The following is a 17,494-nucleotide window of genomic DNA, read 5'->3' on the forward strand; positions in this document are numbered from 1 at the left end:
GAAAATCAAAGTTCCAACTTCGCTGGAACCGAACACTCGAAATGCAAAGACTCGTCCGACCATAGGTTCGGTCCGCACTCGTAGCGCTCCACCTGTCACCCGTGTCGCAGAGATGGCGGAGTAACATACACTGACTCTGTAGTCCGGATCGCCCTCCTTTTATTCCAGATTGTGGCGAAGCATCTATAGAATGTGGGTATTATCCACCCCTATAACTCCTAACGTACACGGCAGATTTTCCTAAGAATTCGACAGGTTGCGTCTATTACGATGGCCTCCACAATGGCAATGTCAAAATAAAAACATTTTAACGTAAATAGACTTTTGCACATGGAGCGGGACATTACCATATATGGTCACGCTTGGCCGTGTGGAGTTCACTCGAGGAGCCTACGTCACGGCTGAGTATGTCAGCGAGTTCGGTGGGCTGCCTATCTTCCCCCTCGCGTGAAGTTCAACACACATACTTCGAACTTCTTTCCCGTAGCGGCGTTCCCGGTACAGTATGTATAATAAGATACGATTTACAAGTACTCACCTAAGAATTAAAACACCAATGCTCCAAGTCCAATCTGCTGGGAACTGAGAGAAGACTGCCTGACCTACAATAAACCAAAAAATATCAGTTATGATCAAAAAGTCCTTGTAAGGGAGTTTTATACCATATATCACACCCATCATCTTTTATCCTAAGAATGTCCTACAAAGTGCCACTATTGAAGGTCGTAATCTATATATATATACATACAGTGCTCAGAATTTGAAAAGAATGGTATTTCAGTATCGGTCATGTTCACAGTAACAACGAAATGCACTTTTTACTTTTCCGTAATTTCTGTCTGTCTGTCTGTCTGTCTGTCTGTCTGTCTGTCTGTCTGTCTGTCTGTATGTATGTACACGCGTCATGAGAAAACGGCTGAAGAGAAACTCTCGCAATTAGTACAGTCTAAGAGACAAACTCCCACACATAACAAGGTTTCACAAAAACCAGCATTCCCACATATCAACACATCCACAGTAGTCAATTTGACGAACGTTCAGTTTTCTCAGGAGGAAATTAGGATACTGGATAAGGGCCTAAAGTATAATTGGCCTAGCCGAAATAAAACAGCGGACATCATCAGTACAGTAGCAGAGGTAGAATCATCAATACAGTAGCAGAGGTAGAAACAGGTATTTTGAAACTCCCCATTGAGATTCAAAACTATGTTAGATATGAAGTAAAAAAGAAATTACCTAAACTGGCTGAAGAGTTAAATGTTAATTTTGATTTCAATCATAAATAACAAATTCAGAAATTAAAAACAAAAATAGACGACAATAACATTACTGTTACAAAGGCAAATAAAGGACGTTCCACAGTCCTACTAGACAAACAGTTTTACACTCAAAAAACAGAATAATTTTTTAATGATACAAGTTATTCGATAGTTAACAAAGATCCCACTATAAGAATTCAGTGAAATTTAAAAACTTTAGTAAAAAGTTCTAATTTTATTTTCAATGAACAAGAGCAACAAAGACTTTTCAACATGAACCCCAGTATCCCTACCGCCAGAGCTTTACCTAAGATTCATAAGAAGGACACCCCAATGCGTCCCATTATAAATTGTAGGAATAGCCCCACCTATAAAGTATCGAAATTCATTCGTAGGTTTTTAAGAAAATATTATATTTTCAACAATAAATCCCCCTTAAATAATTCAATTAATTTCTGCGAAATATTGAAGAAATTTAAACTGCAACCCAACCATATTTTCTTTTCTTTTGATGTCACAAACATGTTTCCAAGCATTCCTACTAAAGAAACCATTAAAATTATCCATGACAACATCAATAAACACAGCAGCCTTAGTAAAATGGAAACTGAAGAATTCATGAAGATATTGAATTTCGTTCTAAACAATAATTACTTCTTTCAACGTATTAGGTCGTGTTACGTACATGCAGTACGTGTTGAAGAGATGTCAAGTACAGAACAAAAATGGCCAGCCGGACACCAGTGTGATCCGAACCCACAACCTCCCGATTTCGCGTCGGTTGCTCTACCAATTGAGCTGTAGCTCAGATCCTTTCAAACAGAACAAGGATGGCCTAGGCCACCATAGCAGCTCGTCTCCTTACTCCCAAGTCTTCCCAGCCCAAACTTTGCAACATTTTTGTAACGCTACTCTTTTGTCGGAAATCGCCCAGAACAAATCGAGCTGCATTTCTTTGGATTTCTTCCAGTTCCTGAATCAAGTAATCCTGGTAAGGGTCCCATACACAGGAACCATACTCTAATTGGGGTCTCATCATCATCATCATCATCATCATCTGTTTACCCTCCAGGTTCGGTTTTTCCCTCGGACTTAGCAAGGGATCCCACCTCTACCGCCTCAAGGGCAGTGTCCTGGAGCTTCAGACTCTTGGTCGGGGGATACAACTGGGGAGTATGACCAGTACCTCGCCCAGGCGGCCTCACCTGCTATGCTGAACAGGGGCCTTGTGGAGGGATGGGAAGATGGGAAGGGATAGGCAAGGAAGAGGGAAGGAAGCGGCCATGGCCTTAAGTTAGGTACCATCCCGGCATTCGCCTGGAGGAGAAGTGGGAAACCACGGAAAACCACTTCCAGGATGGCTGAGGTGGGAATCGAACCCACCTCTACTCAGTTGACCTCCCGAGGCTGAGTGGACCCCGTTCCAGCCCTCGTACCACTTTTCAAATTTTCGTGGCAGAGCCGGGAATCGAACCCGGGCCTCCGGGGGTGGCAGCTAATCACGCTAACCACTACACCACAGAGGCGGACAGTTGGGGTCTCACCAGAGCAAATAAGCTCTCTCCTTTACATCCTTACTACAACCACTAAATACTCTCATAATCATGTGCAGAGATCTGTACCCTTTATTTACAATCATATTTATGTGCGGAAAAAGCACAGAAAGAGTTGGGAAAACTTCGTTTCACAACTGGAGACTGATATAACAAGACCACAACCACAGACCTATAAAATACTCAAGAAACTAAATAACGATGTAAAAGAAGACATATGCATTAATGCAATACCTCTAACGGAGTGGCTCATTTATTTTTGGAACCTTTGCAGAGGTTCAAATATTGAGCCATTTCTTCTGCCAACATCTCTTAACAAGTCTTCGGAAACCATTACACTCGAAGAACTGGAGCTAACACTCAGAAAACTTAGAAATGCTAGGGGCTTTATGTCCCACCGACACAGATAGGTCTTATGGCGACGATGGGATAGGATAGGCCTAGGAGTTGGAAGGAAGCGGCCGTGGCCTTGATTAAGGTACAGCCCCAGCATTTGCCTGGTGTGAAAATGGGAAACCTCGGAAAACCATCTTCAGGGCTGCCGATAGTAGGATTCGAACCTACTATCTCCCGGATGCAAGCTCACAGCCGCGCGCCTCTACGTGCACGGCCAACTCGCCCGGTAACTTAGAAATGGAAAAGCATCTGGAGAATTATTCAAGTATTCCAGCGACATCTTCAAGCAAAGATTTCTGAAATTCATCAATTTAATTTGGAATGGCAACAGACCACCAGAGAATTGGCAAAAAGCTATAGTTATTCCTCTTCATAAGAAGGGCAGTGTGAAAGATTGCGGAAATTACAGAGGGATAAGTATACTCAGCTCAGGTTACAAAATTTACTCTAATATTGTCAGAGAAAAATTATTCACGTATTATGAAAATGTGATTGGAAATGAACAACATGGATTTCGAAAGGGGCGCTCATGTGCTGATGCTTACTTTACCTTGAAAATCTTAGTCGAAAAACGCAGGGAATTTAACTTGGAAACTCACATAGCATTTGTTGATTTTAAGAAAGCCTTTGACCTAGTTAACAGGAACAGACTTCTTAATATCTTAGCAGAAGATAATGTCCCACAACAGTTAATAGATAACATATACAACATGTACAGTGACAACCTTATTGCAATAAAGTTAGGTAATCATCAGACTGAATGGAAACCGGTCAGCAGAGGTGCGAGACAAGGTTGTGGACTTTCTCCTTTGTTGTTCATAATCTATATGAACAACATAATACAGGAATGGAGGCATGAAAGGCATGGATCAATCCCAGTCAGCAGATATCTCACACATCTTGATGCCATACTCTTTGCTGATGATGTTGCATTGGTAGCATCATCAGAAGATGATCTTCAGTGGTCAGTATTTAATCTCCAGAAAGTCTCTTCAAAATTCGACATGATCATTTCACCACAAAAGCACAAAATAATGGCCTTTAAGGGGAAGGACCCTATCCCAAGTAAAATCTGTTTAGATAATAAAATTTTGGAAAGAGTCAATGAATTCAATTATCTGGGATACAATTTATCTCACCAAGGGGAAATTGATATCTCTGCAAAAATAACCAAATTTACCAGAACAACAGGAATCATAAATCATATGAAGCCACCTCTTGTCCAAAAACACACTCGCTTACGTCTTTATAACACTTTAGCCAGACCAACCCTTTGCTATGGCAGTGAGGCATGGACAATAAGAACTCAAGACATTTCCAGAATTACAGCACGTGAAATGACGTTTATGTGCAGAACAGCAGGCTATACGAAATGGGATCATATAAGAAATGAAGATGTGCTTAAAGGACTGAATGTGAAATCAGTAATCAATTACATCTATGATTACCAAGAAAACTGGAAACGTCATGTTCAAAGGATGGAATCTGGAAGACTACCAAAGGAGATCCTACGCTATCAACCAAGAGGACAGAGATCTATAGGACATCCAATGAAGCGATGGAAAGAAAATGCAAGACCGTAATGGGCCACATGGCCCAGTACTTGGAAGGATGATGATGATGATGATGATGATGATGATGATGATGATTATGACATAACCTCTCTTGCCCAAAGGCCAACCTCACCTTCCCGAGATGAGGCCCTGTAGACAGAGTCACGGCGGTATAACCGTTACATCCATTATGGAGGAAATGCTGTGATTTCAGCTAGTCCATTAGCTGAGAGGTGGCAGCCCCACCAATGGTCTTACTTCCTTCAGGCTAGCAACCCGTCGGAAGGACATTTGATTGCTTTCAAGTCTTGCAAAAAGTAAAATGTAAGACCGTAACGGGTCACATGGCCCAATACTTGGAAGGAAGATGATGATGATGATGATTTATGTGATTACCCCAATGAAGATCTTTCCTTATATTAATACCTAGGTATTTACAATGATCCCCAAAGGGAACTTTCACCCCATCAACACAGTAATTAAAACTGAGTAGACTTTTCCTATTTGTGAAACTCACAACCTGACTTTTATCCCCGTTTATCATCATACCATTGCCTACTGTCCATCCTACAACATTATCGAGGTCATTTTGCAGTTGCTCACAATCTTGTAACTTATTTATTACTCTGTACAGAATAGCATCATCTATGAAAAGCCTTATCTCTGATTCCACTTCTTTACACATATCATTGATATATATAAGAAAACATAAAGGTCCAATAATACTGCCTTGAGGAATTCCCCTCTTAATTTTTACAGGGACAGATAAAGCTTCACCTACTCTAATTCTCTGAGTTCTATTTTCTAGAAACAGAGCCACCCATTCAGTCACTCTTTTGTCAAGTCCAATTGCACTCATTTTTGCCGGTAGTCTCCCATGATCTACCCTACCAAATGCCTTAGACAGGTCAATCACGATACCTCCTGAATCCAGGATATCTGCTATATCTTGCTGGAATCCTACAAGTTGGGCTTCAGTGGAATAACCTTTCCTAAAACCAAACTGCCTTCTATCAAACCAGTTATTAATTTTGCAAACATGTCTTATATAATCAGAAAGAATACTTTCCCAAAGCTTACATACAATGCACGTCAAACTGACTGGCCTGTAATTTTCAGCTTTATGTCTATCACCCTTTCCTTTATACACAGGGGCTACTATAGCAACTCTCCATTCATTTGGTAAAGTTCCTTCATGCAAACAATAATCAAACAAGTACTTCAGATATGGTACTATATCCCAACCCATTGTCTTTAGTATATCCCCCGAAACCGTATCAATTCCAGCTGCTTTTCTAGTTTTCAAATTTTGTATTTTACTGTAAATGTCATTGCTGTCATAGGTAAATTTTAATACTTCTTTAGTATTAGTCACCTCCTCTATCTAGACATTATCCTTGTAACCAACAATCTTTACATACTGCTGGCTGAATACTTCTGCCTTTTTAAGATCCTCGCATACACACTCCCCTTGTTCATTAATGATTCCTGGAATGTCCTTCTTGGAACCTGTTTCTGCCTTAAAGTACCTATACATACTCTTCCATTTTTCACTAAAATTCGTATGGCCACCAATATGCTTGCCATCATGTTATCCTTAGCTGACTTCTTTGCTAGATTAAATTTTCTAGTAAGTTCCTTCAATTTCTCCTTACTTCCACACCCATTTCTGACTATTTCTTTCCAACCTGCACCTCCTCCTTAATCTCTTTACTTCCCTGTTATAATATAGTGGATCTTTACCATTCCTTACCACCTTTAAAGGTACAAACCTATCTTCACATTCCTCAACAATTGCTTTAAACCAATCCCAGAATCTGTTTAAATTTTTATTTACCATTTTCTGCCGATCATAGTTACTTATTAAAAACTCCCTCATGCCTGTTTTATCAGCCATATGGTACTGTCTAACAGTCCTAATTTTAATCTCTTCCTTTCTTTCACATTTATTTTTAATTACCACAAAAACAGCTTCGTGATCACTAATACCATCTATTACTTCGGTTTCTCTATAGAGCTCATCTGGTTTTACCAGCACCACATCCAGAATATTCTTCCCTCTAGTTGGTTCCATCACTTTCTGAATCAGGTGCCCTTCTCATATTAACTTATTTGCCATTTGTTCGTCATGCTTCCTGTCATTTGCATTACCTTCCCAATTGACATTTGGTTCTGATGTTTATAGTTTTAATTCTTGACCTTAAGATTTAGTATTAGGCTGAAGATGCCCATAACTAGGGTGAAACATGTCCCTAACTGGTGTTTTTAATTCATGTAGAATTTAATCGCTAAAAAATATATTTGTATTGAAAAGGTGGACACAATAATTTTAATCTTGAAAGTGTTTTACTTGAAGAGAATTTCACGAAAATCGGTATGTAAAGTCGGGGGTTGAGCCACTACAATCCAGGCTATAAATCATTTTATTCACGCTGAGTGAAATGGTAGTTTAGGGGAAGCCCTAAAATTCAATTCTCAAATATTTATATTATTAGTGGCCCTATCGATAAATACTACATAAGTAAAGTTACACAGTATTAAATTTCCGATCCTTTATGTCTTATACATTTTTACCGTACCAGCTATGATAACACAAATATTAATGAATTTTGATTTTTGTTGGTACGTCCACATCAACACCGAGCCACGAGAAAATGGGTGAACAGAATTTAATGAAAATCGGTATATAGAGTCGGGGAAGAAGAAACTATAGTCTAAGCTATAAATAATTATACTCACCATGGATGAAATGGTAGTTTAGGGGTAGGCACCTAAAATTTAATTTTTAAATGCCTATGTTATTGGTCCCATAGAAAATTACTACATAACAAAAGTTATAGAGAATGCAATTTCTGATCATTTATGTTTTATTCAGTTTTACCGTACCAACTATGATAAGAGTGGAATTTCAGAGTCGGAAGAAAACCAAATGTGAAGGCCTACAATATCGAAAGCATTGATCAACAATAACATTACACTGACGATTGTTTATTGTGATGTTCTTTGCCTCTTATGGTGCCCTCAACTCCGATAGATGGGATTACTGCTGCATACCAAGTGTAACAGCCTGACTGAATATTGGCGGGAAATAGCTGGGGAGTTAGAAAACTTTTTTCTTTAGCATGCCATTCCTCTGGTTCATTGTCTGATACTGCTAGTACGTAACACACGGGTTCACCATAGTATTCCAGTTATTCAATCCCTACTCTGACACGCTGTTTTGAATGAGCAGTGTGCACATTTGACAGAGGCTCACTTAGTAGTAGTAGTAGTAGTAGTAGTAGTTTGACCTGGTCTAGAATTACAATTTAGGCCTATTCCAAATTATATCTCCATAATTCATTAAATCATTCAAAATTCAACCCTGAAAAGAGCCGTTTCTTAACAAAAGCATTTTCCTCTCCACTTTTATTAAATTCTACATTATTTTATTCCAAATTAGCAGTGAAGAGGGGTTTTCTCCTCTGGAAAGGAGGAAAAATTTGCCTCCAAGTCAGATAGATTTTTCTGCCACCAGTGCAGTGAAATGAGATTTTCTGACTCATTGGGTACTCCTAGGAAACAGATTAGTAAAAGGGCATAGATCTGCCCTGGGACCCCCACTATCCTGCCCCCGCCTGCTGAAAAAAGACGAATTGTTCACGGATCACGGCTGTCTGCGGCTTGGTCATTCCAGCTCTGGAACTTCGGACTGTTAGATCGGCAGCGTAGTACTGTTAAGATTATAAAATCCTTTTATTCGCAACCACCTACTCAATACAATACAATACACTCATTGAATTATAAAATAATCATGAGGTGTCTTAAATAATTATTTAAGAAATTATTTTATAATTTTTATAATTTTATAACCTTAATATATTATCTTCAATACGGTTCTATTATGTGAGATTAATTACATGTAGCGTAGTACCGTTCGTTAAAAGTGAGAAAATGCATGGTGGTTTCATTTGATTAAGTATTTCATATTGCTTTTAATCGTGCCATTCCTACTGACATCATTGTAATGACCTATGTTCATTTTACTAGGGAAAACCACTAAGACAGTCTTTCGGAGGATGTGAAAAAGCAGGTGGAGAGTGAGTGTCTGCCATTATAATGAAAACTCCCCAACCTGATTGTGACAGATGGTAGGCAAGCTAGTGTTTTATATAATGACTTATAATTTTGCACGTGCACTCACCATAGCTTTAAAACTTCACCCCAATCTGGATGTTCTGATTCCACTCTGCAGGCAACTGAGAGAAGACTGGCTGACCTACAATAACCCAAAAAATATTATTTAGATAAAATACATTATACTGTAGGAGTTCATAAATACTTCATACAGACAATACGGTATGGTGAGGTTCATTTTCCTTTACATATAGGCATATGAATATGAACACAAAGAAAATTGTTCTGATGGACTAAATCTCAATATGTGGCTGGAAGAAGTGACAAGTCATAAGGAAAATAACTTATAGGAGGAGCATTGTCAGATACATGGTATTAGAACCAGGCCAACGATATGATAACAGTAAATAATAATGTTATTCGCTATACGTCCCACTAACTACTTTGACGGTTTTTCGGAGCTGCCGAGGTATGAGAATTTTGTCCCGCAAGAGTTCTTTTCTATCCCAGTAAAATCTACCGACATGAGGCTGACGTATTTGAGCACCTTCAAATACCACCGGACAGAACTACCGGATCGAACCTGCCAACTTGGAGTCAGAAGGCCAGCACCTCACCGTGTGAGCCACTCAGCCCGGCAATATGATAAATAATCCACGTACAAGAGTTTTACACTATTATCAGACATATGTTCTCATATTTCTAGGAATGTCTAAAGTACCACCCACTCTGAAAGTCTTAATATTTTCCAATCTTAGAACAAGGAAGGTACGACAACAACAGATCGATAAAGAAAAATTATGTAAAAGGTGTAGTATGCAAGATGGAACGACAATACAACTAGACTCTCAATCAAAACTCAGTCGGGAACCTTAATTTGATTTCAACGATTATTGGGAATATCAATTCTACAAGACACTGTTTCACAGGAACACCTGTAGAAAGGTGAAGAGGATCGTGACCACAACTGGTAGGAGGATCTGTAACTTTAAAGCTTTCCAGTCTGCCAACCAATAAAGCATACCTGTAAAATAAAAAATAAAAACACACTGGTGTTTGTTTGTAGTAATTAATATGAGTGATAATATTTAAATTTTACATAGTTGTTCCGTACATTATGTACTGTATTTTACGTAGGTTAGTTTTTAACTTTAGCCAGCCTTGCGGTGTAGGGGCAGCTTGCCTTCCTTTTACCCGGAGGCCCTGAGTTTGATTCCCGGCCAGGCCAGGCATTTTTTTGCTCGGATCTGAGTTCGAAGTCCACTCAGCCTACGTGATTACAGTTGAGGAGCTATCTGACGGTGAGATGGCGGCCCCGGTCTAGAAAGCCAAGAAAAACGGGCATTTGTCGCGCCGACCACAAGACACCTCGTAATCTGCACACCTTTGGGCTGAGATGCGATCGGAAATCTCAATCTACAATTATGACTGGGTCAAGAATGGAATGAATGAATGAATGAAGCCCCCATCTAGCGGCGAATAGGAATTGTGCCGGCTGCTGAAGACTGTCGGACTCCTCTGGTGCAATGATTAATGACTGACGGATGAAATGAAATATAACAGGGACAACTGGAATACTCTGAGAAAAACCTGCCCCGCCTCTACTTTGGCCAGCGCCAATCTCACATGGAGTGACCGGGATTTGCACCACGGAACGCAGTGGAGAGAGGCTGGCTCGCTGCCACCTGAGCCATGGAGGCTCCTACACCTATCACCAGAGAAACAATTTTTTTAAATAATTAATAAAATTTTGGTAGCATTGTCCAGCTCCCTGGCTGATTGATCAGTGTATCGGCTTTCAATTCAGAGGGCTACAGGTTCCATTCCCAGCCAGAGATTTCAACTATTTAAGTCACATAATTAATTAAATTAATTCAAGTAAATCAATGGAAAGATGCCCACAGTTCCATTTATGGTGTGGCACTCAAATAGGTATCTTCCTTTAGATACTTGGAATGGCAAGAGCAGGATCTACACAGTGCCTTGAGCCTAGAGCTGAGGAACCAATTTCTTAAGATATTCATTTTGTCAGTGGCGTTATACTGTGGAGAAACGTAGATGCTGATAGTCGTATCCACACATTTGAAAGTTGGTGTTTAAGATTCCTTAGACAGATTGAGCTACTCATTCTAGTTGGTGAAGGAAGTGTACTGCTTGAACAGCTTCGTGAAAGACGACTTGCCTGGAATGGGCTCACGCTGCGACACACAGGCTCACTACAAGACATAACAGAAACAAAAAGGAAGACCATGGCACAGTTTCATCGACCAACAGAAGCAAGAAGTGGGAGTTCAGACCTTTGGGCCATTACAATAGAAGGCCCACTGCCATGACAACTGGAGAGCTGTTATTACAGGAGCAAACCAGCCACATGGCTGATACACTATAGGGTGGTGCACAAATAGTGACACATTTGATTTTAGAATAACAACTTCATTTTTCACAGAACACTCATTAAATTACAAGTAATGTATGACATGTTTAGCCCATATTGTCAACTTGAACAGTTTAATGATATTCACATTAAAAGTTCCATCTTTACAATTACTTACAAAGGTTTTTTTCTTAAAGCGAAGTTAAAGGTACATGTTTCGTCCCTCTTGGGGATATCTTCAGCCTAGCGAAGCACAAAAGTTAAATAATAAAATTAGCATAACAAAAAAAGGAGTTATATACATGTCCCCGTCTGTTGCCATTTCTTGATGGATGCAGTATTTTTGTATCCGTCTTTTGGCACAGGCCAGAGCAAAGTGTAGCTTCCACCAAAGTCCCAGTCTCATCCATGGCTGTGACAATATGGAAGCTGCTGGGGTATGGGTGGTGCTGAGTATGACATTCAGAGCACGACTAGTGCATCTGAGTGTTATGAAAGGTGTTGCTCATAGGGTCAGTCGTGCTGCAGTAGCACCTTCTGGTCCAGTGAGGAAAGCAATGGCAAACTACCTTACTCCTCATCTTGCCCAGTACGCCTCATTTTGGTGCTGCCATTGGTTTTTGCGGTTTCCCTATAACTGGATAGTCTTTGGTGGTGCTATTTGAGGATCCAACCAGCCTCTGGGCTGATGACCTAGCCATTTGACAACAAAGTGGTGACATGAAATCCGCTTGAAACCTCTCATCGTTGTTCAATTATAAAAGAATCTTCTGTTTGCTGACACACAGGTTAAGAGAGAAAAATCATCTCTAGTAGTTCAGCAAAGAACCAAGCTATGATGACCCTGGTCTAAAAAGCCAAGAATAATGGTGGTGGTGGTGATTATTGTTTTAAGAGGAAGTACAACTAGGCAACCATCCTCTATATAACAGTAATCAGAGAGAAAAAATGGAAGGGGCCCGACACTTCGAAAAATGAAGATATCGGCCAAAGGAAGACAAGGGCCACGAAGGGCATGAAAATGAAAGACTCCCTAGCCCTCGCAAACCTAATAGCGTCGGGGTCGGAAAAGAACAAGAGTTGACCAAGAGAGGTCGGATAGGATAGATGAAAGTGAGGAGCCTGGCACAAGTAAGTGGAAGCAATGCCAGGACTCAGCTAAGGGCCTCGTGGTCGCCAACCCACGCTCCAAAGTTCAGAGCCCCTGGGGCCCCTTTTAGTCGCCTCTTACGACAGGCAGGGGATACCGTGGGTGTTATTCTACCGGGGGGGGGGGGCGAAGAATAATGGCTGAGAGGATTCGTTGCATTGACAATATGTCACCTCATAATATGCAGGCCTCCAGGCTGAGCAGCGGTCCCTTGGTAGGCCAAGGACCGTCAGGGCTGTAGTACCATGGGGATTTTGTTTGAAGTACAGTGTCCACGATGGTATAGTGGATCCGAACTTTCTTTTTATGAGTGACGAAGCATGATTTCATTTGAGTGGATAGGATCTGGGATAAAGAGAACCCATATACTTTATAGCCACAACTTCTGCACGATCTGAAGGTGGGTGTACGGTGCGCTATTAGTGCCCGATGAATTATCAGTCAGATATTCTTTTCACGACACGATTACCTCCGGCCATTATATTCACAGCATTCTCAAACCATTTTTTGCTGAACTGACTGAAGAAGAAAAAAAGTATTGCTATTTTCAGTAGGACAGTGCGACAGACCATACAGCGTGCAGCTCTATGCGGCAGTTGCAGGAAGTGTTTGATGATGATGAGATCTTCAGTAAAGACCTATGGTCCCTTCGTTTGCCTGATTTAAGCACATGTGAATTTTATCTATGGGGAACTCTCAAAGGAAAAGTTAAGAGGAATAATACTGAAACTGCAAAGACTGTTTCTAAATCTCGTAAGATGTGAAGCTTGCATCACAGCGTAACAAGATAACTTTCAACATCTTATGTAAATACTGGTGAGTTCAGTTTCATTTATTAGTTTATTTATTTGTCCTATGCATGTATACAGCTACCAAGTTTCAGTTTCGTTTGGTTTCTATAGGCGTAATTATGCTGCCTATTTGAGATGAGTATGACTGCTCACCATTGTGGGACTGTGCTCACTGTCACTGCTTCTCTGTACTCCTATGCCTCAGTACTCCCCTATGAAGTCTTAAGAGATGCTCCATTTATATACAGAGCCTTGAAACTACATTCAAGCTTCTGCAGGGAAATCTAGTATGTTTCACAGCTCTCAGCCTTATCACCAGTCCTGTTCATTCTTGCAATGGACCCACAATCGACTGACACCCTGGACCTATCTTGATGTTCGTCGTGCTAACTACAGTACCCAAAACAGGCATGATGGCCAACACCAACCCCACAAAATGTAATGATCCATTACCACTACAGAGGCTGTGAATTAAGAACAAATTCATGTACTTAAAATAAATTGCAAGGAACTGGGTAAAGCTTCTGTTGAGTCTTCACGAAAGGCAAGTTACAGGTCTAACATGGCCTGGTTTGGATGATGTCACAACATGCTATACAAGGCTGCCAGCTTAGATCCAGCAGGTGACAAGACCATTGGAATGGGGGCAAGTAAAGAGAATCAGGGAGCATAAGTCCCCAAGTTAGGGCTGCAAAGAGGCTAAGAGGTCTTTAGCATCCCCTGGAGTCTTGCTAAATGTGACAAAAAGTGAACCAAACCAAACCCCATGGCACTACAGCCCTGAAGGGCCTTGGCCTACCAAGCAACCGCTGCTCAGCCCGACGGCCTGCAGATTATGAGGTGTTGTATGGTCAGCACAACAAATCCTACGTAAAGTTGCATACAATCAACTTCACAACAACGTTTCTGCATTGATGTTCATTGATCAGAAGCTGTCTATACAATTTCAAGGTCCACTTTATATAAGAGCATACAAATTTAGGCTACATAGAGAATTGTAGGTGGTAAGTCTCTGCTATAATCTAGTAGGGTTTTCTTGCGATTCTTGCACCAGAAGTGATATTTGTCTCAGAACTAATCCCACAAACTACATAAACAGTCTTTGTTGGGTTCATTATGTTTGGTAACCTTGCATATTCTGCGGTGGAATCCATGTATTGCCAGCCTTGTCAGTGCAGAACACATGTCATGGTTTTCTTTTGTCCATCCTCTATCATTCATGGCGTCTATAGAGTAGAATTTTTTCTTTTTCATCCACTTGTCTCGTCGGAGGGTCAGTAGTTTCCTCTCTTGACTGGTTGATGGCAGCATTAAGTGACATCTCAAGTCCTCAATGAAGATGGTTCCTCTTGCAAGTTCATATGCAAGCCTTGAAGGCACATTTTTTTTGCTATTCTGAAGGCTGGCTTTAAAAAAAAATTTTTTTTTTATAGGAAGCAGACTTTTGTTTTGTCTGACCCTGTAATAGTTGAGAGGGGAGTTCCTCAGGGCAGTGTTATCGGACCTTTATGTTTTCTTATATATATAAATGATATGAGTAAAGGAGTGAAATCGGAGGTAAGGCTTTTTGCGGATGATGTTATTCTCTGTTTGTTTGTCCAGCCCTTGTCCCGTTTCCCTACGGGGTCGGGTATGAGGTGAGATGAATTTGTCGTGGCGGTTTTTTATGACCGGATGCCCTTCCTGACGTCAACCTCATCAGAGGAGTTAATGAGAGATGAAATGAATGACGTGATATATGATAGTAGGGAGAGGGTGAAACCCGGTGCCGGCACATAGCCTACTCCTGTCGAATAGCACCAAGGGGTCTGCTCAAGGCTCAACGTCCCCATCCGACGGACGAATCACCATCAACAGCGTCATATGCCCTCACTCCATATGAGCACTGCGGAGAGGTTTGGAATTTAATCCAGGCTTTTGGCACGCAATCTAGTGATTAGAAATTGTATACCACCACCTCCCCTACCCTGCCGGCCAACATTCTGATGGTGAAAATTTTTTCGACCAACGGGACTCGAACCGGCTAACCTCGGTGTTAGACCGTTTTAGACTTCAGCGCCTTAACGATCATGGCCACCAGGCGGGCTGATGTTATTCTCTATAGAGTGATAAATAAGTTACAAGATTGTGAGCAACTGCAACGTGACCTCGAAAATGTTGTGAGATGGACAGCAGGCAATGGTATGTTGATAAACGGGGTTAAAAGTCAAGTTGTGAGTCTCACAAATAGGAAAAGTCCTCTCAGTTTTAATTACTGCGTTGATGGGGTGAAAGTTTCTTTTGGGGATCATTGTAAGTATCTAGGAGTTAATATAAGGAAAGATCTTCATTGGGGTAATCACATAAATGGGATTGTAAATAAAGGGTACAGATCTCTGCACATGGTTATGAGGGTGTTTAGGGGTTGTAGTAAGGATGTAAAGGAGAGGGCATATAAGTCTCTGGTAAGACCCCAACTAGAGTATGGTTCCAGTGTATGGGACCCTCACCAGGATTACCTGATTCAAGAACTGGAAAAAATCCAAAGAAAAGCAGCTCAATTTGTTCCGAGTGATTTCCGACAAAAGAGTAGCGTTACAAAAATGTTGCGATGTTTGGGTTGGGAAGAATTGAGAGAAAGAAGAAGAGCTGCTCGACTAAGTGGTATGTAATACCAATATAAATGGTCCGTTATTGGACATTATAAATTTTCCAGCCAACTCATTCTTGGTTGCCAGCGTTTCGCCCTCGTGTGCTAGGGTGGGCTCATCATTTGGTACCTAGCACACCTACCAATACGCTGGCTAGTGCATACCGTGGAGGCCACTGCGTAGGCTACTGAAGCCACCGGCAGTGCCAATGCACTAAGAGACTTTGTCTCATTATCAAAAATTGATGCCTGCTTGGCCATCAGATGATATAGATGTTGATTCCCATAGGGAATCTGAAATATTTGTCCTGAATGAGTAAATTTATAATACCAATATAAATGGTCCGTTATTGGACATTATAAATTTTCCAGCCAACTCATTCTTGGTTGCCAGCGTTTCGCCCTCGTGTGCTAGGGTGGGCTCATCAGTTGGTACCTAGCACACCTACCAATACGCTGGCTAGTGCATACCGTGGAGGCCACTGCGTAGGCTACTGAAGCCACCGGCAGTGCCAATGCACTAAGAGACTTTGTCTCATTATCAAAAATTGATGCCTGCTTGGCCATCAGATGATATAGATGTTGATTCCCATAGGGAATCTGAAATATTTGTCCTGAATGAGTAAATTTATAATACCAATATAAATGGTCCGTTATTGGACATTATAAATTTTCCAGCCAACTCATTCTTGGTTGCCAGCGTTTCGCCCTCGTGTGCTAGGGTGGGCTCATCAGTTGGTACCTAGCACACCTACCAATACGCTGGCTAGTGCATACCGTGGAGGCCACTGCGTAGGCTACTGAAGCCACCGGCAGTGCCAATGCACTAAGAGACTTTGTCTCATTATCAAAAATTGATGCCTGCTTGGCCATCAGATGATATAGATGTTGATTCCCATAGGGAATCTGAAATATTTGTCCTGAATGAGTAAATTTATAATACCAATATAAATGGTCCGTTATTGGACATTATAAATTTTCCAGCCAACTCATTCTTGGTTGCCAGCGTTTCGCCCTCGTGTGCTAGGGTGGGCTCATCAGTTGGTACCTAGCACACCTACCAATACGCTGGCTAGTGCATACCGTGGAGGCCACTGCGTAGGCTACTGAAGCCACCGGCAGTGCCAATGCACTAAGAGACTTTGTCTCATTATCAAAAATTGATGCCTGCTTGGCCATCAGATGATATAGATGTTGATTCCCATAGGGAATCTGAAATATTTGTCCTGAATGAGTAAATTTATAATACCAATATAAATGGTCCGTTATTGGACATTATAAATTTTCCAGCCAACTCATTCTTGGTTGCCAGCGTTTCGCCCTCGTGTGCTAGGGTGGGCTCATCAGTTGGTACCTAGCACACCTACCAATACGCTGGCTAGTGCATACCGTGGAGGCCACTGCGTAGGCTACTGAAGCCACCGGCAGTGCCAATGCACTAAGAGACTTTGTCTCATTATCAAAAATTGATGCCTGCTTGGCCATCAGATGATATAGATGTTGATTCCCATAGGGAATCTGAAATATTTGTCCTGAATGAGTAAATTTATAATACCAATATAAATGGTCCGTTATTGGACATTATAAATTTTCCAGCCAACTCATTCTTGGTTGCCAGCGTTTCGCCCTCGTGTGCTAGGGTGGGCTCATCAGTTGGTACCTAGCACACCTAC

The 17,494-nt window shown here is 41.1% G+C and overlaps 1 long non-coding RNA gene across 1 annotated transcript in view; it reads right to left on the reverse strand.

Annotated features, from left to right (window-relative positions):
• LOC136881747 (uncharacterized) overlaps positions 1-17,494 on the reverse strand; it is a 40,283-nt gene that overhangs the window by 16,701 nt on the left and 6,088 nt on the right. Inside the window, exons 2-3 of the long non-coding RNA XR_010861035.2 lie at positions 8,945-9,019; positions 539-602 (exon numbers count right to left, since the gene is read on the reverse strand). This is a non-coding gene — a long non-coding RNA (uncharacterized lncRNA). The remainder of the gene's footprint in view (positions 1-538; positions 603-8,944; positions 9,020-17,494) is intronic.

This window comes from Anabrus simplex, chromosome 10 (assembly GCF_040414725.1).
Source record: "Anabrus simplex isolate iqAnaSimp1 chromosome 10, ASM4041472v1, whole genome shotgun sequence".
NCBI classification, from domain to species: Eukaryota; Metazoa; Arthropoda; class Insecta; order Orthoptera; family Tettigoniidae; genus Anabrus; species Anabrus simplex.